General features: G+C 38.2%; 1 long non-coding RNA gene across 1 annotated transcript in view; it reads left to right on the forward strand.

Moving 5' to 3' along the window:
- The window catches only part of LOC119475292, a 46,510-nt gene that overhangs the window by 11,472 nt on the left and 8,350 nt on the right, over positions 1–26,688 (forward strand). Inside the window, exon 2 of the long non-coding RNA XR_005203754.1 lies at positions 1,030–1,294. This is a non-coding gene — a long non-coding RNA (uncharacterized LOC119475292). The remainder of the gene's footprint in view (positions 1–1,029; positions 1,295–26,688) is intronic.

Consider the following 26,688-nt stretch of genomic DNA (forward strand, 5'->3'; position numbering starts at 1 on the left):
AACTATGTATGAGAAAAGCCTGAATAACAAACAATTACAATTTCCACAGGCTTAATTCTAATAGTTGAATGGGAGTAATAAGCAGAGGGAGTAGCCATTCCCTTTTCTAAGCTTGTTTTCAATGTTGGAGAGCTGCTGCAGCCCTACATCAGCAGCAGGTCTCGGAGGTGCTCTGATCACGGTTTGTTGGTTGTTCTTCGCTCCAGGCACAAAACAAAAGGAGACTGTGCTTTTGAGGTTGTAGCTCCTAAACTTTGGATCTCTCTCCCATTGGACTAAAGATCTGTGGACACTTTTAAAAAGCAGCTCAAGACCCATTTGTTTAGACTTGCTGTTGTTTAGTTTTTTTTTTTGTGTGTTTTTTATGTTTTTAGCTTGATGTCTGCCGTTTTTGTCTTTTACTTGCTATTTGTTTTTTTGTTGTGGAGCACTCTGTGACATCTGCTCTTGAAAGCCGCTATATAAATAAATGTTTTATTATTGTTATTCGTGATGACGAATTAATTGAATCAATTGTGTAGCCTTCAACTATTTCCATCAGAGTTTCATCAATGTTCTGATGGGTTGCACTATACATGGAGGCGAAAATAACATACTATAGTCTTTGATGATGAAGTCAACAACTATAAAACATTTTTTTTTATTCTTGGACAACAAAAGCCGTGGTAGGAAAATGCAGTGAAGCCAGAGGCATTCAGACAGAGGGATATTGATAATTTAAAGTATAGAGAGAAGAAAATAACATAACATTGTACTGTTGTCTTAGCTGACATCTTTTAGTTTTCAGAACTTAATGTTGTTGGTAGAGGAGGCCTTGGTACATGTCAATACCTCCCAATTAATACGTTAAACAACTGTATCAAACCGTTAAATGTGTTTCTGTGCTTTACATTTGAAGAGAAAATGACTCTGCTCGAGATGTACTATTGAAACGTTTATCAGCTTTTTACATCTGTCAAACCTCATGAGGAGTAAAGTAAGGGTGAATAAGTGCCACGGAATGATTTTCTGCCTCTTTTTGTCTTTTAGTGGTGCTCAGCTTCCCTCCGAACTCTGTAACCGCAGATGACACACCTGCTGCCAGCTGAACTGGAGGACTTAAAAGGGAAAATCCATCCTTGGATAATGTTGGTGCAAAAATTTTAAATCTAAAAAGAAGTTCTAACTCTTTGATACTGAGGGCCTGACACCTGAGCATGACCTCTGCCTTTGATGTCTGCCACAGTCAGAGTGGAAATATCTTGATGCAGTTTCAAGACGTCAACTGTGTTCATCTTTGTTACACAGCGAACAGGTAATAGAGCAATAGTGGTGTCTCAGTGAGAAACAGAAACACTACCGCTTTAGTTCCTCTGTGTTATTACCACAAAGGAGTGTCACCAAATCCACCACAACACATTATATTCAGGATTAACACTTAGATTTTTTTCACATCAACATATTCAGATCAACAACACCTTAAAGGGGACATAATGTATCATGAAATAAGCTTTAACGTTTACTATAAATCAAGAACAACATGTTTGATCATTGCTAACCAAAAAAAACTAAAAAATAAATAAAATAAATAAAATAAATAAAATAAATAAAATAAATAAAATAAATAAATGTAAAAAATAAAATTAAAATTAAAAATATATAAAAATTACAAAATTTAAAAATCACAAAATTATTATTATTTTTTTTAATTTAAATTTAAAAAAATGTTTTATTAAAAAAGTGCCAGGGGGCACCCTTCTTCATTTTCTGTAATGCCGCCTACATAGGAGTACATTTTTACACAAGTAGTTGGAGTAGTTGGAGTAACAATTCTTTAAAGTTGCAGTAATTTTACTTGAAAAGATTCTATTGTATTCTTTCCATCCTTACTTTTTATGTAGCTTTTCTATGTGGGTATATAAGGTGTAACCTTAAAATAAGTCATAAGCATATCCAGTGATACATTAATTAATGAATACTGTAGATCAAAATAATTGAGTGATTAATGAGTGATTAATTCTATATCTGATGGGATGGAAAACCCTTCATAAACTGTCCTGTTAAATGACTTGAATCTGTCTTTAAAATATGGATCGAGTCAAGCTGAACCAGTCATTGATACCTTGTAAAGCTATTTGATGAATGGCTCTGGACGTTAAAAGACACTGTGCTCCGTGCTCCGTATAGATCATGGTCCTCTGAGTCTCATGTGGTGTGCAAAATAAATGAGGAGGAACGCAATCAGCTCAAAACTGCTTTCAGATTAAAGCAAGTCCCCACAGATGGGATCAGCAGTGTACAATTTGACCCCTGAACCCATAATAATGTTCTGAAATCCCCGCTGTAATCGACTACAAGGCCTGGCGGTGTGTTGGATCAGCGCAGCTCTCCAAAAGAGTCACCACAAGGGCTCTTCACTTAATGAGATCTCCCAGCTTTCTTATTGATTTGCCTCAGGTACTTTGCAGTTGTGTGCAAAACAGGGGTTATTTGATTTGGAGTAAACACAACAATGTACATTTTTTTTTCCCCCCTCGAGTGGAGTGCATTGGTGTTCTTTCCTTTCCATTGCACTTTCTATAACGTTCAAGTGTTACACTGCACAGATTCAAATGAACAAGACAACTTGAATCAAGTTTGCTGAAATCTGAAGGATTTATCAATAAGGCCGAGCTTTTATCTGCAGAGTGGGAGCAACCCGGGACAACATGGATCGCTAATGCTCGGAATTGGATTTTGCTCATCTTCAGTGGACAAAATTAAATCGTTGCATCAGATGAACACATCTCTTGTGTTATTTTATCAAAGCATGCAGGCGTCTGATTGGTGCGTGTGTGTGTTTAAAGGAGATACATGCTAAGAATTTGTAATATTTTTGATCATGTGATTGCAGATTTTGCCTGTGTTTTTTTGTCAGTGTTCATAAATAAGTGATTTGAATGTCTCTGTACATCGCAGTACATTTTAAAGATAAAGCAAAGTCCGTGATCCCAGAACCTATCACTGTGTTTTTTTTTAACAGTGCTATCTTTTTGTATTCCCCTGACAACTTTATTCCTATTTATTGCCTCTCTGAGAACTTTGTTGTGCTTGTAGTTTAATGTTGCCCTTTAGTTCCCAGCATCGTCCAAAGCACACAGAACTCCCAGAGAAAAAAAAACAAAACAAACAATTGGCTTAAATTAGACTGATAGCGATACTGTTTCTGTGGAGAAATTGTCCTTTTTTAGACCATGATTGAGACAGGAAAAATGTTTGAGGCTACAGTTTCACCCACATACTGAACTAAAGCTTGTGTTATGTTCCAGTCAATGTTAATTGTTTGCATTTTTATGATGCAGTTAGATTACAAACATGCAGAATTGATTATTATTACACAAGATGTTTATGGTAAATCATTTGTTTATTCAGATGAGGCATTTGGTCAGATTCCATTGAATAAATATACTTCATTTGTTATTATCAAGAGTTCGTCAATATTAGAGGTGATGGCAATAATTAATAATAAGTATTTACTTAAAGGAACAGTGTGTAGCATTTTGGGGGATCTATTGGCAGAGATGGAATATAATATTAATAAGTATGTTTTCTTTAGTGTATAATCACCGGGAACAGTTTCAGTTGGTTGCAATCTGCAACCTCACAGCTAGATGCTGCCAGATCCTACACACTACACCTTTAAACTTTGTTTAAACAAATTGATTGGAAGCTACATGAGGGATAACAAGGGAAATAAGCCTATTTGCATTCTTTCAAGACAAGATGTGACTGAACGAAAAACAATCGTAGTGACGATTCGCAGCATCAGAGTCTAACGTATCCTCATACAACGGTTCATATGATTTCTTACAAAACGTGGTTCCTCATTTTTCATGCGCTTTCCGACGAATGATACAGCAACACGTGCTCCAGTCTTTTCAAAATAAAACTACTTTGTAAGGTTTAGGAAAAGATTGACTTGGTTAGGTTTAGGCAACAAAACTACTTAGTCATTGTGCCCATTCAGAGACAATACCAAAACCTTTGCTCACCGACCATATCTGGTAACCCATTCTATACCCAGAGACACTTCAGTGCTGGCCAATGGATAAACTGTTGTTAGTCAAGAAATAGTTACAGCATGTTATTCCTTGTACATGCTTGTGTACTGATTTAACACACAAGATACATTATCTTTATTAGTGAGTTAAAACTACAAAAAAAAAAAAACATTTGTTATTTTAGAGGAAGTTACATGCTGGAACTACGGAATTAAAAACCCTTTCATCACCTGTGTGCATCCCCTCTATCATCACGTCTAATGGTTGTGGTAAATGTGCTACACAGACATGGCATCCTGTCAGTTGACAGCTGTGGTTTTGAAAAGCTGGTTGTTGCCTTCGGAGCGGGTTGCAGTGAACGTGGCCCGTCTTCCACATGTATCGCTTGAGCTGACTTTGTGATCAGAATGATAGTAAATGAGGTGTGCCAGGGGAGAAGCAGGTTACAGAGAGGTGAATGTATTGGTTGCAGCATTTCAGAGTGAGCATAGAGAAATGATGGAGATAAAAAGCTGGCAGGCCACTATTTCCATTAGCATGCTCTCGGTGTTGCATCCCCTCTTCCCACAAAAGTACACATTGGCTGCTCAAAAAGGCGGTGGAAGTTGCCAAATGACATCAAATGCTGATTTGCATATCAATATCTTTGCTAGAGCCTCATGCACTTTGGAGAGGAAGGGGCTACATTTACTGTAATGCAGGAGGCGGTGTGGCCATTAGTAAACTATAGATTACACAAGTGGACGATCAGACGAGTCCATCAACCTCCAGGGTGAAAAGGGAGGCTGGAACAACCAGGAAAGCGCTTTGGTGCCTCAAATTATGATTCAGATGGTTTATTTATTTGGCAATGTGTACCATTAAAACGGGGCCTTAAAAGGTTAACTTCAGTATTTTTTCAAACCTATTTTCCAATGTTTTTGTGTCTAAGTGACTAATGGGAACAACAAATTCTGAAACTGGTCCAGCATTTAGGGAGAACGCTGTAACCGGCAGCCGTTAAATAAGCTGCAAGGGCAAGTGAACAGCGTCACTGTTACGTTACGTCCACTAAAAGTGTTTGTTTTTGCCACTGACTATACTCTGGCTCCAATAAATACGGACGACCATCAAATTCAAAGACCTCGTCCACATTGTGGAAATCATTTATATATTCAGCCATGACAGTGAAATCTTTTAGATAACACTAAGCTATGCTTTTTGTACACCAACACAACAAATACTTGCGTTTCCACTATGTATGTTTTCCACTATTCCACCATTGTATTTCAGAACGAGTCTTCTCTTTGAGCGAGACTCTTTCCAAAATGTCAGACACTTATAATAACTACCAGAGCCTGTCATGGCAAAAACAAGCACTTTTAGTGGACGTGAATGACGGTGCCAGCTTGCCCCAATGGCAACATATTACAGCCCCTGAGCAGCTGCCATCTACAGCGCTCTCCCTCAATACTGGACCAATTTCAGAAATTGTTGTCTCCATTAGTCAGTTGGACACAAAAACATGAGAAAAGAGGTGGAAAAATACTGAAGTTACCCTTTAAGGTTGGTCATGCATTTGAACCTGACTTGTCTACCTGATTTGTAGAGGAGTCCTGTATCAACATGCTGCATATTTGTACATAAATCTGTGTTTCCATCCAAATTTCCATGACCCCACATCTTATTTGAACCCTCTAGTTATTCCGGCAATAAGTTTACATTTCTCTCTGGTCACGTTGGAGACATAAAGTTGCAAGGGAGGCTGTAAGGTCACTAAATCAAGCAACAAAGTTGTAAAGTTGTCAGCAATAATTGTGGGTTTCTGCATTGCGTTTTTCCAGTCGAGCTACATGTTTAAACTTGTTCCTGGATTCATGTTTAAAAGATTGTAAGTCCTGTTGCGTTTTCCCCATAAAACAAAAGTCATCTTATTTTTTTTTTTTCCTTACAAAAACAAAACACTAATTCTACCTAATTCGTACGTGTGCTTCTCTTGCAGATCTGGGGACTGGTGATAATTATGCGCAGTGGTGGGTTTACACACAGGTATCATTTCCAACATTTGAAAGGACCAAGGCCAAAAGCCTAATTATGTGGAATAATGAAAAAGGATGAGAGGTCTTAGTGTGCCTGACAGCTAATTGAAGGCTTACATGATAGCAACTGGAGCTCATGAGCGGGTTGATATAACACAACACTTCCAAGAGGTCCTGTTTTTGGGCTCTGTTGGGTATGGATCTAAAACCTAGCTGATCAGGATAGAAACCAGCAGTTCAGAGAACAGCAACAACATATTTACAGTTTTGTTAGTTTTATATCTACATGTTTCTACAGTACAGTAGCAACAGAACGGAAAACACAATGTTAACTTGTCTTGCTTGGGCCGGAGTCGATAATGTTACTTGCTACTGGACCTTTCAGGTATTATATTCTTTGTAAAATAAGTGAAAGCAGCTGATTAAAGGCTGAATATGTGTCAGTTTTGCAAACATACCCTGACACTGGGCACAATTAGTCAGGCCCAATGTGTTTTTACATGATTTGCATATCTGTGTAGTCAACACCATTAACCACTAGAAGCCTGTCCTGGCAGTAAATAGAAGTAGCTAATTGCAGATATTTAGTGTGAAAACCGTGATGTGCTTTTAGCCAGTGATGATGTTGCAATGGGAGGTTCATGAGGCACAGCTGGAGCTAAATTTAGAGTCATTTTGACACTTCTGGCTCAGTACTTCTTTTTAAAAAATTTCAAGTGTGGTTTACAAATCAGAATCTCATGTTCATCACCAAGTTAGCAAGATCCTTGGAACCTTTTTTTTTTCTCTCCTTCCTTTGCTTCTATCATTGGTGACAAGCACCCAATTCAGAGGTGTGTCTGCACTTAATTCACAGACATCATCTGTCAATCACACAGTTTTATTGCACCACTTTGACTAACTAGTCAGGTTTTCTTATGTTCATTCAGCACAAGCATGAAAAACAACTCCCTCCATTGCCTGTCCACCAGGCGGGTTTGTCTGGAGCTACCAGACATCTATTGTATAAAACACAAATAATGATGATTAACAGCATGAATAAGCAAAAGCTTTCATTTAACAGTAGCCATGACTGGTTGATGAATTACTGTTTTATAATGTTACACTCAGAGCTAGTGACGTAGAATAAAAAGTGAGAAAGGCTGCTTTTGGCAGTTGGAAAAGGGAGGTGGATGGGTCCAACAAACACAGGACTTTCAACCAGGACACTGGTGTTTGTGTCCTAAAGTGTTAAGTTATCTTGAAGTTACTTATTATTTCATTTTTACCTTTATTTTATTGTTTTATTGTATTACATCATGCATTATTGCCTTTTATGTCTTTAACTATGCATAGCTGTATTGAGGCAGATCTTAACCTATCCGCCTCTACTGGAAAGCATTTGTGAGCTGTTTTCCATACATTGTTTACATATGTATTTTACTTCGTTTGTATAGTTATTTGAAGGCCAACCATGATGTTTTTCCTCAACCTAACTAAGTGGTTTTCTTGCCTAAACATAACTGTGACCATTTCACGGTAACGACGTGGCTTGACATGCGAAAAGCCTAAAAATGCATTATCATGACGTGCATAATGTCCTTCAAATGGTGTGCTATTTATATGCCTTCCCATGAGATCAGGTTGGTTTAACTTTGCTTTCTTTTTCAACTAACAATGGATAACCTGAGGGTTTGTTTAAAACCCATCTGATCGACCAACTGCTTGTTTTTTACTGTCACATTTTAGACCTCAGTAATTACTCTGAGTATAATGTCATTATAACTAATGGAGATTATGCTGTGAAAATCTAACCAAAGTTGTCATTTTTAAAACTGAATGGTTTTAAGTTCCAGCTGTGGAGGTGATGCAGAAGGACACTTTGTTTTTGCTTCTGCATACTGTGTCTGTATGTGTGTGTGTGTACTGTAAGTATTGGCATTGGCTGTGATAAAAGAGTAGGAGAAAGGGAGTTATTATGTGAATAGAAATATTCAACCCATGTCCTTATTCACGCTGTAGCTGCCAGCAGAGCAGGTAACCACATCCAGTACAACACTGCTGTTAAGTGTCAGAAAAAAGGCAGTCTTTCACTACATTCTCTAGAAATAATATCACTAGAAATTCCAGCCAGTCCAAGGCTACAGTATGTTATGGACATGACCGTATGCAAGACAGCACAAGGGACCCTTAGTGAGAGTGGCTATACATTAATGACACTGTGCAGCCATGAAATATAATACTCAAACATTCACTTTGTTCCACCATGCATAACAGAAATGCAGTGAGCAAGTTTTTTAAAGTCTAAAAGTGTAACCATTCATGAAGCATATCAACATCTCCATTACAAGGAAATATCAGTGGGAAAGATATAGTATAATGGACATTATAATGTATCTATCACACCTCAGTCTGGTCCCATACACTGTTCATAGCTATACCTATAAAATAGTAATGCACTGCAATTTGTATACATCCAACAAAATGTATGTAATCCACGTAATTGTGAACCAGGAAGTATAAAGAGTGAGAAACGCTTTATAGGGAGGACGTCGGGGTGGGTGGCTGGGTCCAAGAACACCAGACTTTAACCCAAGAGACTGTGGTTTGTGTCACGTCTGGAAACAGAAGTCAACGTTGATTTATTTGTCACGTAACTTTCGTACTGAAGTTACGTCACTTACGGTGTTACTTTAACCTAAAGCACGATCTTTTCCTGAACCTAACTAAGTTAGAAGTTCATTCTGAAAAGACTGGAGCGGAAATTGACGCATATGTCACGCGTTGCTGGATATTTGTAGAATGTGTGAAGAAGACTTGAAACTAGCGATTGAGACCATAAACTCATGTTTACAATGTTTACTGAGGTAATAAATCAAGTGAGAAGTACGCTCATTTTCTCATAGACTTCTATACAATCAGACTTCTTTTTGCAACCAGAGGAGTCGCCCCCTGCTGGCTGTTAGAAAGAATGCAAGTTTAAGGCACTTCCACATTGACTTCACTTCTCAGACATGGAAGTAGCACACTGGCCTAAACTTAACCAAGAAGTTTTGTTGCGTTTTGGACAGGGCTGTAAACGGATATTTCACATCAAGCTGAGTTTCTTCGTAACTCCTCCTGTGAACAGCCATTTACTCCTGCAGCTTTGGAGGAACTTTGTCAAGTTGTCATCCGGATTATCTCGACCTGGGTTTGTTGGGGAGGGGTTTAAATTGTGTTACCCACTTCCATTTTTGTGTGTGTCTGCGTGTAACGTGCATTTCTGCTGTAATCCAGATGGCTTTACATTACACGTGTTCAACATTAGGGTGTGCAGAGCTTGTTAGACGCTTGTTTGTGTGGATGCGTTCTCTCCTCTCCTCTCCACCCACCTCCTCTTGTTAGTTTGTGCAGTCCCTGGAGCTGCAGCGAGCTGCCTCCCCGGGGGCTTAGCCAGATTGAGTCAGGCGGACGGTTATCTAGGATGTGCACAGCTTTGTCATAATTGCCCCCCTCATGAGCTCACCACTGCCGTTATTTCACACGCTAAACCCTATTAACGGTTGCATATGTTACCATGGCTCGCCTTTATTGTGCAACTTTGAACGCCGGTGCCAATTAGCTGGGTTCGCTCTGGCCTCTCCTGGTGACGGTATTAAGAGAGCGTCCTTGAAATTACGGCTCATTAGCTCATTTGTTTACCCTAGAATAATTTATATTGGCATAAAGAGTTGGTTGTTTTCTTATTTGGTGTGACCTTTTTCCAATTAGTTTTGAGGAGGGAAGTGCAACCCTTATAACTACGTTGAACCTCCGAATGGTGTTTGCTTATTAGTGCTGGGATGTATTTCTTGGTTGAATTCAGGATGTAATGTTAAAATCAAAATGAAAGATTGCATAATTGGTTCTGAGGTATTATCCTTTGTAAATGTTATCTCTATAAATAAAATAAAAATAGCTGATAAAGGGAACTTAAAGTGTTAAAATGTCAGAGGGTAATATGTAATCCTGGGAAGGAAAATGCATTGAGGTGCTGGCTCGTAGATGTCACGGTAAGCTACATATTCGTAACTCTGATGCAATATTTTATATATCAATATCTTCGCACAACTTCTCAAAAGAGGCAACGATTGCACATCTCTCCTTCCACTCTTTCTCCTGAAGAAGGCAAGATGCACAGAGATACAGATTCATAAAAATAAAACTTTGAGGTTATGGCTTTCCCTTCCTTTTTGAAGAAGGAAAAAACAAAAACAAGAAACAAACAAAAAAAAACTACCTTTTTAACGCTATACCCAAAAAAGTTTGCTTGATCATATTCTTTAGTTTGGTCAATTAGAAAGTAAATTAATATAATTAATACAAAATCAGAAGTTGCAATTTGTCTACAATCATGATAAAGGCCAATGTTCAAGGTATATAATTTATTTGTATCTTTATAAGTGAGGATGCAGCTCAGATTAATCAGTTTGAAAGCCCCAACAATGGACAATAGTTGGAAATTAGCTGCTATAAAGTTTATTTTCTATTATAAAAATGTGGAATGTAATCCCAGTAATTGCACGTTGTCACTATCAAATAAAAAAAGCATTTATTTGATTTCAAAACCGCAAGTGGGAAGTCCCCCTCACCCACACTCTGGATATATAGCCCTATAACATCTAGATAGTTAGATTACTAAGAGGTCTAACAGTATGGGACGTGAAGGAGAACATGAATTTGACAAATGACACCACGAGTTGTCTCCTTATGTGGAACGGAGCATGTTAACCTCTTCTGTCTCGACTGAATCACACAGGCCTGTGCAGGCTCCTCTGGGAGTATGTGTCCTCCTTTGGCATGCTGGGCAGTCCTTCGCTGACATACTGATACTTTCTTGTCATTGATCATGTGCTGGAAGCAGGGCATTGCTCCAGTTTCATCATGCTTGCCAGACCCCGGTTGCAGCATTGGCTAACCTATCTAAGGTCATTATACTCTACAGTTGGACTGGGCACAACTATACCTCAGGAGGACTTCCATTTTCAAACATAGAAACTTCTGGACTGACTTTCTCTTGTTACCATCTTTGTCGTGAGCTGTAAGTACAGTATAAGACGGCAGGTAGTGTATGGCAGGAATTCATTTCACACATACTGTTTGTCAGTCATTTGAAATTATAATACAGTCATGTTATCCACACAAAAAGCAATGGAAAGAAACTTAAAAATTAATCTCAAGCTATGTCCTGAACTGGAGTCGAACCTGTCTCCTACAAAATGATTTTCCCGTAAAACTAAACTGCATTCTCCATTACGTTTTGAAAGAAACATAATATATTCTCCTGGACTACGGTCACAGTTTTAAACAGTTTTAAATATGCGGTTAAAGTTGTAAATGAAACAAAATTACTTGGTTAGGTTTAGTAAAAAACATAATGGTTTGGCTTAAAATGACTGTTTGTAATTTTATTTAAGCTACAGATGTAAATTTAAAAAAGTGAACGTTATTTTACGTTACTTTTGTTACGTAACTTCCATACTTTACGAAACATATTTATTCATTTATTTTTTAAGATTATGTTTTGGGGGCGTTTGGGCCCAAACGTACTTGTTTTAACCCAAACCACGACCTTTTCTTAAGCCTTACCAAGTAGTTTTGTGGCACAAGTAAAGCTAAAAACTAAGCAAACCTATATTAGAAGTTTATTTTGAAAAAATACTTTATGCATGTAAAAAGTGGACACTGACACGCCGAGGGGTTCCTAGAGCATCATAATTTGAAGCATACAGGGCCACTGACCAAGCGTCGGTATTTGAGGAGTTGGAGGTGAGAATGTGTTGGTTGTAAGGCTGGAAAAGTAACTCAGACCTCTGAAAAGAGTTCTCTTTTTCACCAGCCACCCCATGCTCTGCAATGTGCAAGTGGAGATGTAACTGGGTTCTTATTGGGGCAGACTGAAATGCAAAAAAACACTGTAAAGACAGCTTGGAAATAAGACTTCAAGAGTCTGGTGATGGTTATGAGTTCCAGGACACAGCCTCTCACTACAAAGCTCAACTTTTTTGTCTACTCTCGGTCCAATTTTTTTTTCCAGTCCAGAAGGGACCAAGAACAAAACAGATTATAGTGCTTTAACTGTTCACCCAACATGGCATAGAAACCGGGGGAAAAAAAGGATTCTGAATAAGGTTCGCTTTGCACATCCAGTGCCTGCCAGCATAGCTATTTTTCCAAGTTTATCCCTTATTTTAATCCTTCCCCTCACTGTGGTACCTTGTCATTTCCCTCCTTAATCTCCTCAGGAATAGTTCTCACCAGTTTTTAATAAGCGACTTTGCTGAAGTTATTGTGGTGTTCCTCCGCAGCACTCGTTTGAGGAATGATGCAGTCCAAGAAAATGTCTCCAGATGGATAATGGTCTTCCACTTGTTTAGTCTCGGGACAGACATATGTGCCGTTCCCATGGGAATACATGGTGGCCTTAAACAGCATACATAACATAACTGTATAAGGGTATATTTCATACTTTGTCACTTTATGGGCAAGAGAGAAATGCTCTCAAGGTTGTTCACTATTTTTGGAAGACTGAAGAAGTCGTATCTATAAATCATATGTAAAATGCAAGGGGTGGGGATGGAGTCTTTTCTCTCTTTTTTGCTGCACATTGCTTTTTTTTAATTAAGTAGTTGAATGTTCCCTTTAAATGTGATTATATTTTCTCTCCGTTTGCCCAACCTCTACCTGCAGTGACAGGAAATTGCACTGAAATTAGCATCTTTCTCTCTCTGTCTCTCTCTGATGATAAAGTACTAACACATATGCAGGCAGGTCAACAAAAATGAGAAAATAAAAGCTATGGTTTACTGTGAGATAAATCTGTCTGAGAGAGGTGATGGTTGGGAGCTCTCTCTATACATAGAAGTAATAGCAGAAAATTACCTGTAATTTAGAGTTCCATCTTCTCTCGCCATTAGTACAAAAGGATTCAGGTTGAACGTTGGCAAAGTGTCCATTTAATTCTAACTTGGTACAGCACAGTTATGGAAAATTAGCATTGAAATCACTCTCAATCTCTGCAGTTATTAAAAATCATGGGATGTCCTGAGGTCCCATTCAAATAGGGTATTAAATTAGAATAATAGAGGTTTGATATTAGATTTATTGAGCTACTGGACTGCCTGAAGAACTGACAATCTCTCAATTGACTCTCACTTTGCATATCTGATCATTTTATACTTGGCAGTATACTTTGACACGTTATAATTTATATATAAATTATTTCAAATAATGACCTTAATAATACATTCAATGCAATTATGGCCTAAAAGACATTAAGCAAAGAAAAATTGCGTATTAGTGTTATAGGCAGTCGTAATGACTACAGTCATTTGTGTGTAGAAGTAATGAAGGAGTGGTTGCACTGCATCACCGTCCTGGGGTCCTAAAGTTCTACTTCTCTTACATATTCAGCAGTTTATGCATATCAATCGAGATGTACAGTATCAGGCATACAATCATATACAATCTTTTCCTAAACCTAACTAAGGAGTTTTGTTGCCTAAACCTAAGGAGGTTGTTTCCTGTAAAGACGGAAGTTTATTTTGAAAAGACTGTATGCATGTAATGAGCGGAAATTGACACGTGTTGCTGGACATTCGTAGGAAAATGAATGAAAAAGGAGGAATATGTTTTTCGTAAGATACCATACGAACCGTTGTATGAGAATACGTTGACAGTATAAATATTATGATAAGTCACAATATATACTTTCACAAATGAAAGTACTGTATTTCTGACGAGTCCTCTCACTTTATACAAGTGTATATCACCTGTAGACCACACAGGGAACCTCTGAGTGAGAAAAACCTCATCTCAGCCAGCCGCTTGGTAATTCATCAGTGGTGTTTCTGTAGCGTTTAAAATAGGATATAATGCTTAGGTGTTAGAGAGTGTAAAACTAGTATGAACTCCTGGAAGCACGAGAATGAAGTTGGTGTAGTCTGTATTGAGAAGCCCTGGTGCTCATGTGGAGCCTCACTGTGCTACTAATAGATGCAATCAGTGAGTTCAAAGCAGGTGGTTTCCATGCTGTCAATCATCAAACACCTGTGACATCACTACTTGGGGTGTGTCCAGAAGTGCAACCTGCTTGAATGATTCAGCCCATATGTTCATTTACATTTTTTTTTCTCCCCGAACAGTTTTTCTCCCAATTTGGCATTTGGCACTGCAGTTCTGTTGACCTGGAGAGGAAAGACAGACAGCACTGTGCTACCTCCATAACACATGAGGCCACATTTGCATATGTGAAAGTGCAAGGCAGATTTTCACTGTGCCTTTCATTGAATTTGCCGTTGCAATCTGCGTGTAATTAGCGCTTGAATTAAGGCAGAAGCTCGGCACACATTCAGCACCTGGGACTGGCTTCCAGCACAGCCTGTGAGTGAAGCGGAGCTCAGTAGGTGCAGTTCAGTGGTGGGATTTCTCTGAGGGGCCCTAGCTCTGACAAGAAATGAGTCTTTAGTGATGCTGCAGAGAAATACTCACTGACAAAGTAATGAGACTCTAAAACATTTACTGAAGCTGCAATCCAGTATATATTATACTGTATATATACAGTATACATCAGACTGGCTCCTTTCGGGGTAAAAAAAACACGCCTCACATATGGAGAGAAACGGGGAAATGTGGAAAAGCTGTTGTGAAGCAGGTTGACTGAGGCTTTCACACTGAGATTTTACACATAAGATACGTGAATATTCACCGTCATCAGGGTAAATTGCTTAATTATGTTGTGACAGATACTACGGATGGATCGCTAGATTGAGTGGGAAGCTGCTGCAGTACAGTCATACAGTATCGCAGCAACCGTTCAGATTTGGCTATGTCACATGCAGGCTCACCAGAACATGCCGCCCTCCACCTGAGTATCTCCACCATATTATATCGCACCATATTTTTCTCCCAAGCCAATCAGAGCAGACTCGGCTTTCAGGCGTGAGGCTTAAAGATCAACCTGATCTCAAAGGAAGGTGTGTAAATAGCACGACATTACACGAACATCCCGCGTGTCATGAGGACGCATTTTAGGCTGTTGTGTGTCATTTGCACGCCATGCAACAAAACTATGGTCATGTCTGCAGTTAGTTTAGGCAACAATCCCACAAAATGTAATGGTTGGGCTTAAAATAAGTATGTAAACAAAGTAAAATACGTACAGAAACAACATCATTTAAGTATGGAAAACATATCACAAATGTCACGAAAAAACATGTGATAAACATCACTAATGTGACTTACAAGACAAAACACCGGTCTCCTGTTGAAAAGTTGTTGGACCCAGACTACACGTCATACAAAAGGCATGCCAAACGCACAAAAGGTGTTGTTATTCCTCCTTTAAGGTATAGCGAATGCTGAGGTTCAGGCAATGTCGCAAAATAGACATGTATAAAACAAATTTAACAAGAAATAAATGCATACAAACTTGTCAAAATAACAATCTAAACACACAGCAAATTGCACTGACTTCTATGGGATCTTCGATCTTCTATCAGCCAGAAAGGGGTGTGGCCTTGACATTTTGCGAGGTACCTGTGACGGTCTGATTTATATATAGTATTTAAAAGCATTTTGGGAAATGTAGGAAATCCCTAACAGATGTAGGCGTAAACAAGGCAGGTTCAGAAATGTGGTTACAATAAAAAATTAATTCACCTCACTACAGAGTAAATCCTGGACTGGAATGAACTGAACATCACAACAAGAAATAAATGTTTATGTACACCAATGTAAGAGCAGTCAAGGGAGTTGTAAGAATATTAGACACCTAGGGATAACTATAGTGTCGAATTAATTAAGATAAGCAATTCATAGTGCTTTATTGGCCATGTGAGTTTAAGTAAGGTTTCGCCAAGAAATGGAAATTACCCAGTGTGCCCCAAATGAAAAGGCAAGCAGAATGGGCCCCATGTCTGCCGCTGTAACAATAATGTTTATTTTATTAGCTTTTTCATGTCATTAAAACTAATTTCCCAGCAAAATGTGTTGAATGCAGTATTTTCACATCAGTGTGATATTGTTAAATTAATTTTGATAGTTTGGTAATTACTGTAAACAATGAGCCAATCACCACAAGAAACAACAGCCTCAAAGGGATAGTCCAATTATTTTCAGAACAAAGGATGTCATCTTCACTGTTATTCCAGATCGCAAATCTTTGCAGACAAACCAGCCTCGCCATGAAGTTGGAAATGGAACTTTTTTTTTTCAGACATGGCAAACTTTGAGAGACAAGTCCATCATAGTGCGGATATCTTGTTTAACTTAAAGATTTTAACTCCATCAAGAGACTCTCCATAAATGTAAACCTCAAACTCTGTGCAAACATGAATTGCAAACTTCACTTCAAGTACCTGGTGATATATGTTTTGTATAGCCTGCAGGCACGGACTGCTCATCAAAGGCACAAGGCCTGGAGCACAGTTGTTATTGACAGATGACATTTTTGGAGAAAAAAAATGATGCATCAAAGGGTTAGAAAGTGAGGGCTATGAAATGAAAAGATGGAATCTTTATGAGAGTTCCTTCCTCACTTTCTCAAATGTGATTTCCATCTACTGAGTTCTTAGAATACACCAAAGAGGAGGAATACATCAGTATTTTTATATTAACAGTGGATTAAATTACTATGTGCAATGTGAAAGGGGTCGCTCGTAGCAACAAACCCACGGAGAATAATCACGCTGCATTTCCCCTCAGCTCTACGGAGCCTTTCCCATCTCATCAACCTTGTTTCCAGATGCAGCCGGCAGCTGTTTACAGCATAAAAGCTCTGATAAACCCACTACCTGCTGCCCACTACCAGCACCAAATGGGAAGCAATGTTAGCGACTAACTGGTGGTGAGGAAAGTGCAACACGTAAGAGCCAGATATTTCCAGCAGGAGTTGGTGGAGACCAAATCAGAGCTACGAGGAGGGTATATATTCATCTACGGTAGTGGCGAGAAACACGACTCCAAAGGAATGGAACTGTTGCTCCATGTCTCATACACCGTTACTGTACAAAAAGTAAATGCACTGTAATTTGGATATATCCCACAAAAATCAATTAGTATGTAATCCACATAATGGTGAACCAGGAAGAGTGAAACCAAATGTCCAGCAACGCGTGTCAATTTCTGCTCCAGCCTTTACAAAATAAAAGTCCATCTTTACAGGAAACAACTTGGGTTTAGGCAACACAACTACTTAGTTAGGTTTAGGAAAAGATTGTGGTTTGCGTTAAAATAACTCCGAAAGTGGCTTTACTTAAGTACGGAAGTTACGTGACAAATAAATCAACTTCTGGTTTCACACGGGACACAGAGGCCGGTGTCCTGGGTGAAAGTCCAGTATTTTTTCACCCACCACCTCGACTTCCTCCCTACGTTGTGTTTTTCGCTCTTTATACTTCCTGATTCACAATTATGAGGATTACATATGAATTGATTTCGTGGGCTATAAACAAATTACAGTGCATTACTTTTCGTAGGAATAGCTCCGAACGGTGTATGAGAGCAGTCTGCGTTGGTAGGACGTCAAAAAACACCAGACTTTCACTAAGAAGACCTCCGTTTGTGTCCTGTCTGAAACCCGAAGTCAACATTGATTTATTTGTAACGCAACTTCAGTACTTAAGTAACACCACTTTCGTAGTTATTGTAACCCAAACGACAAACCAAGTAGTTTTGTTGCCTGACAAGTATTTCAAGCGTAGTTATTTTAACACCTACCAGGATCTTTTCCTAAACTTTAACAAGTAGTTGTTGTTTTTTGCCTAAACCTATCCAAGATGTTTCCTGTGAAGATGGAAGTTTATTTTGAAAAGACTGTATGAATGTAACATTCACATGACAACTGGACATTCCTTGAAAAGCGCACGAAAAATGAGGAATATCTTTTCGTTAGATATCATATGAACTGATGTATGAGGATACGTTACTGCTGGACAAGGTCTATCAAATAGGCAAAGAGGGCGACTGCCCCAGATCCACAGGATCCCCACAAGCCCCAGGTTCACTATGTTGCAATTGGTTTATGGTCGTTTAATTTCTTGTTTGGGAATATGGGAATATGCTATATCATTTCATAAAAAACAAATGCATACAAAGATAAATTAAAACTGGTTTAATTTTACTGTGAGCTCTCACAGAAAACGGCTGAAAATATGAACACAGACACTGAAAATAGCATTGCCGAAATTAACATTTTTCATTGCCGCTACATCAGTGGCTTCTCGACTACACAGCACATGGACAACGTCCTGAGCATTCAGAGGCACTTTGAAGTCATTTCCTTATATATGAGGCTACTGAATGAGAAACATTCATAAATATAAATGCTTATTTTATCAAACTAATGCATATCAAACCAGGGTTATAGTCTGCTGTGCTCATAACAAAGAGGGCTGACTTGTTCATTTCATTTTATGGGCACTCAGTTCAACAGCTGAAATTAAAAAAATATCTTCACAGCAGCTATCCGTGTGTCTCTTTGCAAACCACTCCCAGTGGCAGTAAAACCCTCCTGAGAAATACTTCTGCGAAGGTTGGATTTTATGGAGAGCCTCATCATTCAGCTTTTCAAGTGATTACATGAGCCTGGCAATGAGGGAAACTACTGAAAATAGTTTTCTGTGTTGCCTAAACAGCCAGGGCCAGATGAGTCATTATTACACCATTTAGCAAGCAGCCAGCAGTTGGAAACCCTAAAGAGCTGAAATAAAGCAGAGTTACTTTATCTGAACACAGAAGCACCGCTGGAGCTAAATCTGCAGTTAACCTGCATGTACACAACATCAACCCTGATATTAGTAAAATACTTGGAGTAAGAGGTTTTATTTTCAGCGAATGGCCAGCTAAAATATCCTTCCTAATGTAGCTGGATGGCTTTAGAGAAGCACTGATAAAGTATAATCACTCTTTAGAATTAATGGATTCATCACTTTAGGGGTAGTTTTTATTTCACCTACTTCGTCCTCATTTCATGTTCAGTTTATTGGAATAAAAAAACTAATTATTTTTACAGGTTGTCTAACACGGTGATGTAATCCTACGGCACTACACTGTATTTATGGTTTTTCCAGAAGATGATTAGGCCTTTAGTTCTCGCTCAAAATGAACACTACTAAAATGGATTTTAAAAAAACAATGGATTTGTATAGAATTCAATGGTGATGCTGCTATTTATATTTCCTGGTTCACGATTACGTGAATTACACACAAATTTATACTGTAGGATATACACGGAATACAATTCGTTATTTTTTATATGTATACACTGTTAAGAATTTCCCAGTAAAATAACAGTAAAGAACTGGCAGCAGGGTTGCCTTTATGTTACTGTAAAATTAACATTATTATACTGTTGCTGAAATTTACAGCTTTGTACTGTTAATGAAAAATACAGTTTGAACTGTTTTTTTTTTTTTTATTAATTTCACAGTATTTTACAGTTAATTTACTGTTTAAAGATACATTATATAGCTGTTTTTCCACCTTTCTTTTACATTATCTTACTGATTTGTTTTAATGCACTATTTAGGTTTTTACATACATTTTAATAAACATAATTTTTTGCCTAGATGAATAGACTTAGCAGGTTATAGACATAGGAATAGTCACACTAAATACAATTAAAGGCACTAGTTAGGAAAAAGGCTATAATAGACTTGTTGACACTTTTCCCAAAATGCCTGTCTATAGCTGGCTACAAGCACAGAATGCAAACCAGAACAACACGGCATATGAGCGTAATTTAACAGGTTTTCTTTTGTATTAACAGTAAAGCACTGTTTTTAGCGATAACAGGTTATACTGTTGAAATCCTGCTGTAAATTAACAGCAATTGTTTACAGTGTAGCTACAAACAGTGTATGAGACCAGCCTGCATTACAGTCTATATAGACCGGCTTTCTCTAAGCACCCTGAACTCAGATTGACATCCAGCGTCCTCGTCTCTCTATGCTTTGGTTTGACGTCATATTATTACCAGCTACTAAAAATAAATATAGAAAGTTGGGTACACCTTGTGCTTTCTGTATAGATCAGCAAGTTTAAGGACATGTTTTGCTCTCAGAGTTAGCCACATACGGCACAGTGATTTTCTCAATGCAGCATTGAAGCCTCTCTTCAGTCTTTTCAAATTCTCCGTGCTTTATTGTGTTATAACAGAGAGACGACAGCACAGCTCCATTTGCTACTTCAGAGGGAACTACATCAGTCTTCTGTTGATGCCTCCGCAAGGATTAGAACTGAGGGAACAATTTCCCCAAAAGGACTCGTGCTGTTTTCCCACAAGGAAAATAATGGATGCATGCAAAACGTCAGGGATATTTCTTTCCTCCCGCAGACAGCTGTGCTGCTTCCAAAGAGCCAGGCAGCCAGTTAGTGAGCTCGTAGCCTGGGACAGGAGGTGAATCGCTTTGAGTTTGGCTGCCACATCACTGAACTGAAGCACTAAGTGTAATGTGTTTTTGTTTTTCTTTAGCTGGAGAAGGGCAGAGTTCTCTATCATGCTCTGACTTCGGTCTCTCAAAGGGATTCATCCCAAAAAGGCCCATAAAGGGAAGGCAACCAAGACTCTGGTGCTGCCAATTTTGCTCTAAAGCAGAGCTTTCAAGGGCTCTCGTGTTATTCTTATTGATCATTGAAAGGATTATATGACAATCATTGATTTCAATTAAATCATTGACATTTACATAGTTATTCAAAGATGCTTTGGTATTTAGAGAGGGAAAGGAAATATTGGAAAGAGCAAACATTAAATGAACATTCAAATCCCAAGAAAATATTCGGATAGTTATGTGTTTGCCAGCAGAGGATTTAATATCTTTACCCAGCATATCTTCCATTGTGAAGGTGCAACATATATAATCTAACCTAAGTGACTGAGCAACACATTCAATTTATGACCTGACCAATCATCATAAACACAAGAGATTGTTGAGTCTACTCTGCATTTAACCAGTCTGGTCTCACCAAATGGTGTATGCCCACTAGATCAGGTTGATTTAACAGAGTAACATATTCCAGCATGTTCTCCTAAAAATTACGTTCCCATACAGCAAAGCTGCATCGTCAATTACATTTCGAGGGAAATGTATTTTTCTTCCGGATTACTGTTGTTTTTGATGCATCATAAAATACGTTTCTAAACATAGTCCGCGGATGTCTGCATAGGACAAAGGTCAGGTTTCACCCGGAGTCCCGTGTCCCGTGTGAAACCAAAAAAAAAAAAGCGACCGTTTTATAAGAATAACTTTTTTGAAATCATATTTGCTCCAATCTCGCCGACTTCAGCTTTAACCACAAGTGTAAAACTGCAACAGTAATCCAGGAGGAAATGTTTCCCTTGAAAGGTAATTGAAAATGCAGTTTAGTTGTATGGAAACATAATTCTGTAGAAAACAGGGGCCAGCAGCGTAAATGTCTTTGTATACTCTATGTTCAAGACTAAAACTCTGTACACACAAAGGAAAGGAATACACACAAACGTAAACACAGGGAAATAAAATGTGGAATGAAAAACACCGAAAGCAGAAAAAGAATAATACATTTTAGCACAAAAAGCATTTGAATAATGTTTCTAAATGTGTCTGATCGGTAGATTATACACGTATATATATTATATGTAGACACATTAGATGTTTAGGCTGCCAACAGTCATGCACACACAGTAAAACTGCATCCAGAAAAAAAATATGTACCCTGTTTTGTTACAAAAAATGCCTGACACTTGTTGTAGAAAACTGTGTGTATGCTAAACTGACATATGCGTTAGTTGAACACATTCTCACTGAATATACACAGTGCTTTCAGCGTTACACTCCTCTTTGAGTATAGTGCCGCACCAAAGTACAGTGTGGAGCGAACTGATGTCCTTGAGCAGCCAGCACCGAATTGCAAAGAGCAAATCTATGGCATCGAAAAATGAGCCGCTGAGGACGGATGATGGTAAATTAGCTGGGGAGGAGGGAACACATTTGGTTAATTGTTGCTCCGGCCCTCCTCAAACAGCAGCCCAATACAGGAAAAGATTTAATGGCATAAGAAGGAGAGCCAGAGAGAAGCTGGCAGTAAATCGTAGGAGCAGTTTTGGTGACGGGGTTCCTCACTAAGCATCTGCACTAACTTCCCTACCCAGAGGGTGGACAGGTTTTAAAGATGGAAGTTGGCATTTCTTGTAAGAAACTGCACATTTTCTAACAAATTCAAACTGAAAACTGCCAAAAAAGAAAAAAAAAAGAAATGGATTTTATTACTCAATTACTCACTTGCACAGTACCGGTCCTTACAAAGACTTTTTATTAGAAATTTAAATAGAGATCAAATGAAGCAAAGGCAATATTTTATTAGTAGAGAAAAAAAAGGGAAAGAAATACGTTTCAATCATTGTGCTTCTTGCCAGCATGAAGACACTACATCTAATCCTTTTGTTCCACCTGAGGAGCCAGCAAGGTCACGACTGCTTCAAGAGGAGGGAAAGTCAGAGAGCGGAGGAGTGTTGCATGACCATCCTTTGACCTGACATATAGCACACAGTCCTGTGAAGAGTCTAATCGGCCAAAAAAAACGTGTTGGTGTACCACGGGTGTGTAAGGGATTTACAGTGATATTTAGATTAAAAAAAATGGATTAAATATACGGTAGGTGTTGCTAAGATGTGTGTTAAAATATGTATGATTTATATCATAAATAAAACTCAGAAAAGACTGTTTTCATCGAGATATCTCAAATGTTAACGCATACACCCACTAACATGGGTAAAGATAACAGAGCAGTGATAGTTCCCATCTTTCCTCCACAGTGATTTTACACTTTGGCCAGTGGTTCATCTTGTTTTATCTCCCTCCAGTACCTCAGTGCTACGCTCAATAAGATGCGCTCCTGATTTTGCAGTCTCTGATCTGAAAAATATCAGAGCCCCCTTCGGCCTCTGCCTAGAGTCCATAATCAATCCATTTTTCCTAGCTGTGCCCCTCGGCTTATTTTGAATGGTTCCTGCAATTCTGAATCATAGATATACTTAAAAAAAAAAAAGTCCTGCAGCTTTAAAATGTTTTGTGAAGGTGTTTAATATATTCTTCACTGATTTGATTGTATTTATTTTATTGTTATTTTTATCTATTTTTTACCCGACACCGTTTCACTACTATTACAGTTATTATAGCTTTTATTCTATTGTATTACATTTTTATCATTTCATTGTCTTGCATACATTGGTCTCAAATCATCAAATTGTTAAACTGCTGAATCGTTTTGTCTTTTCTATGGTCTTATTTTCGGCTTGTCAGTGATCTATGAAGCACTTTGAACATCACTAACCTGTATGAAAGGTGCTATACAAAACAGTTTTATTGATTGATTGATTGATCGATTTAAGGTGCATAAGTGTTTGAAGTATTGGAGTCCCATTACATCTCACAAAATGTTGTCTGAATTTTGCTAGGCCTGTATTTGTTTCTCTGTTTTGTCATCTTTTGCTTCTCTTTCTTACGGTGTCCCACAAGATTTAGTTCTTGGTCCTATCGTGTTTGACCTTTACCTGCTTCTTCCTCTACTCTACTCTGAAGACTCTAAATTATGTGAATGTTGGACCGCTGGGATGAACTCCAGGCCCCTTCATACCTTCAATAAGTGGGTGCAATTGATGAATGGAAGGTTGTCTCCAACTGGAACCAAATCAAGCTGACGTGACAGCTTAACTTTGCTGTTTCTAAGTATTGGGTGAAAGTATCGTTGCCCCTGACATCAGAAGTATGGCACACAGTATCGGGAAGGTCAGAATTAACTCAGAACTCGTACGTGAACATTGAATTATGGGTCAAGTCACTGTCTTGAAATATGGTTATGCCCACGTATGGCCTTGTATGGGGGTAGCCAAGGTGCCAAATCTGAATGCAATTAATGTAAACAGAAATGTTTTACTATAATGTGATGTTTTGAGTCAAATTGAAGATTATGCTAACAAGGCTAAAATGGAATATTTAAGGCTAATTTGCAGTTGACCAGATGTAGACGTTAAACTTGTAAAGCTGTGGTGTCTGACAGGTAACATGGGTGTGAGTCATGTATGCACAATGTTACATTTCTGAGTATACATGAGCAGGCATGCAACAGGGAAAACATCAGCCATTAAAGTCTGTGTTTTCTGTCAAGCCACCGTTTAGACACTACCATTAATTTGATTTATCCAGGCTGATAGTGTGGAGCTGCCAAAACTACGTGTTGTGTTTATAGCACCATAACAAAACTAGCGCAGTGTTTAAATACATAAAGCCACTGTTAATTCAGCCCTAAAATTAATCAGACGAAAAAAATAAACACTTCAGAATGGCAAAGAGAAAATAAAATACTTCTGACAATATTACTACAGTTTCTTAAATGCATTCAGCCGTGTTCATACCAACAACAACCCTGCAGCAAAACGCAGTACGGGGTTGAACTGGTGTGGGTGCTTTACTACAGAAGATAAAATATGAACCGGGCCAGTTTGAAGGCTTACCAGATGCCAAGATGGTGCACAGTGGTTTATTGCCTACTCGCTTGCAGGTATGATTCTACAACTCTGGAAAATCATCACAGCGGCAAGAATTTTCTCTTCCACCTCGTGAGCATTGGCACAGTGCTACTCAGTAGAATTTATGCTACTTGATATGTGCCCTCGCACATATTTCAGTGGCCAGCAAAGGGCATTGTGGGATGAAAAAGAGCCTTCTTGTCAGCCAACGCTGTAAAATCTTCAACATGAAATCAGCTCGACATTGGTGGGTCTTGCTACTTCATAAGTCAAAGTTCAGTCAGATCGCATCTCACCTTGGTCTTCACTGAAATTAATGGTGAGGGAAGCTTGGTGACTGTGTAATTGCTTTAACCCAAAGTCTGGAACACTTATCTGTCAAGGAAAGACACCGTTTTACATTAATACACACACTTTCTAACCACATATAATCTGACTTTTCCCTTCCACAATGTACCTCAGTGTGTCTGTATTTCAGTAGGTTTTGTCAGTGGACCTCAGTCCACCAAACCAATTAGCTAAGTTATTATTAGAGTTCATTTTTAATGGTGGCATATAACATTAATTACAGGGAATTGAATGGTCTATTGCCATGCTGTCAACAAGGTTTCACACACTACAAGGGAAAGTGGATGCTATGAAAATAGAGTTAATGGGACGGAGCTATTAGAGAAGGACTGCGTGATAGAGGCACAATGGCCAAATGTCCTGCAGGTCTCAGGAACTGGAAACTGAGCGGTAGCAATGTCTCTGGAACCTTTAAATGGAAACAGCACAGGACTGTTGTCACAGACAAATATGAGTTTTATAGCGACTGTGAAGATGAAAGTTGTCAAACCTAATCCAGAAATTATGACTTTTCTTCCATTTTTAGGGGAAACATTTTGCTGACTCATGCAAGCCATGAGTTTATTCCAGTTTATTATGGTGGTAGTGGTAATGGTATGAGTAGTGGTAATATTAAAGAGGATCTATCATGCTCATTTTCAGGTTTATTGTACTTTGGGTTTCTACTAGAACATGTTAACATGTTTTAATGTTCAAAATACACATTATTTTTCTCATGCTATCTGTCGGACTATACCTAAAAAAAAGTCAGAAAAAATGTCAGAAAAAAAAGTCTGAAAAAAAAGATCTGAAAAATGTCGGACAAAAGAAGTCTGAAAAAAAAGATCTGAAAAATGTCAGAAAAAAAAGTCGAAAAAATGTCAGAAAAAAAAAGTCAGAAAAAAAATGTTTGAAAAAAAAGTCGAAAAAATGTCAGAAAAAAAAAGTCAGAAAAAAAAGTCTGAAAAAAAAGTCTGAAAAATTGTCCGAAAAAAAAGTCTGAAAAAAAATATCTGAAAAATGTCGGACAAAAAAGTCTGAAAAAAAAGTCTGGAAAAATGTCCGAAAAAAAAGTCTGAAAAAATGTCAGAAAAAAAAGTCTGAAAAAAAATATCTGAAAAATGTCGGACAAAAAAGTCTGAAAAAAAAGTCTGGAAAAATGTCCGAAAAAAAAGTCTGGAAAAATGTCCGAAAAAAATGTCTGAAAAAATGTCCGAAAAAAAAGTCTGAACAAATGTCAGAAAAAAAATTCTGAAAAAAAATATCTGAAAAATGTCTGAAAAAAAAAGTCTGAAAAAAAATATCTGAAAAATGTCGGACAAAAAAGTCTGAAAACAAATATCTGAAAAATGTCGGACAAAAGAAGTCTGAAAAAAAAGTCTGGCGCGAGACATGAACAGCGGTCTCTTGTATGAAAACCTTGTGTTTGTTGGTGAGTGAGTTTCCCATGGTACAGTATGTCCCCTTGGCCTATAGTGGTATGGAGAAAATGTGAAATGTGTGGTTATATGATCATGAGTAAGCATTTGGATGTACCATTTAAATTTGCCTCACTGCGTCTTACCAAAAATCCACAGCACCTTACCTGCTCACCTGATGCATGCTGGGTCGTATCTTCACTGTTATTTGCACGTATGCCGATTTTTAGTTTTCCTTTTGTGACATCACAAAAGCTATTGCGTGTGCAACTCAGATTTCTGTGAAATATGGAGGAGAGGCTGTGAAGGAAAGCAGAAGGGTTATGTAATGCTACCTCTGAACAGCACTCTGTTATCTGCAGAGCTTCTGTATTTAGTCACGTCTCCAAAAGGAGTTAAAC

Source organism: Sebastes umbrosus, chromosome 17 (assembly GCF_015220745.1).
Source record: "Sebastes umbrosus isolate fSebUmb1 chromosome 17, fSebUmb1.pri, whole genome shotgun sequence".
NCBI lineage: Eukaryota > Metazoa > Chordata > Actinopteri > Perciformes > Sebastidae > Sebastes > Sebastes umbrosus.